Source organism: Octopus bimaculoides, chromosome 11 (assembly GCF_046866305.1).
Source record: "Octopus bimaculoides isolate indiv1 chromosome 11, ASM4686630v1, whole genome shotgun sequence".
NCBI lineage: Eukaryota > Metazoa > Mollusca > Cephalopoda > Octopoda > Octopodidae > Octopus > Octopus bimaculoides.
Window position 1 is genome coordinate 57376898 of NC_142938.1, and position 912 is coordinate 57377809.

The following is a 912-nucleotide window of genomic DNA, read 5'->3' on the forward strand; positions in this document are numbered from 1 at the left end:
TATAAGCAATGTTAATTCTCTAAATGAAGTATTAACAGTAACTGCACGATAAAGTGTAGTATATTGCCACTTAAGTGTGGCTGACCCCTATATATATATAGGTTAAAAAAAACAATAACAAAAAAACAACAAAGTGAGGACGTGATGCGGATAGTGTTATTGGACGCTCGGGAAAGGATATATATATATATATATATGGGTAGGCGTATATATTCATATAGCTATGTATATATCTACATGTATATATTTGTCCCTCTATCTCGCTTTCTCTATTTATCTCTTTCTCACTCTCTCTATCTCTCCTGCCACTCACTGCTGAGCTGCCATCATCATCATTATTATAGATAATATTCTTCAGTCAGTCATGGCTGGCTCAGGTTGCTCCCGTTTCTTCCCGTTATACCACTCACTTACCACTACCAAACCAATCAAACAGCCTGTGTGTCTAGCCGATTTCCGCAAGATTCCTTCTTTGGACAACAACTCTAAAATAACAATAAAAATAATAATAACATTAACAATAACAATAGTAATAAGTAGCAGTAGACTCCGCCGCTGCCCTACGAGATATTTAAGCCTTTAAGCTTCTATAACTGAAGTACTTGTAAACTCTGTTGTGTTCCCTCTCTCTACTCCTCTCTTGCAGAATTCCCTCCTCTTTCTTTTCTCTTCCCCTCTTTCTCTCTCTCTCTCTCTCTCTCTCTCTCTCTCTCTCTCTCTATCTCTCTATCTCTCTCTCTCTCTCTCTCTCGTTCTCTCTCTTTCTCGTTCTCTCTCTCTCTCTCTCTCTCTCTCTCTCTCTCTCTCTCTCTCTCTCTCTCTCTCTCTCTCTCTCTCTATCCCTCTTTTTTTTTTGTTTACTACCAAATCATAGGTGTCGGAACGTCGGCGACTAAACCGGCATCTCCATAT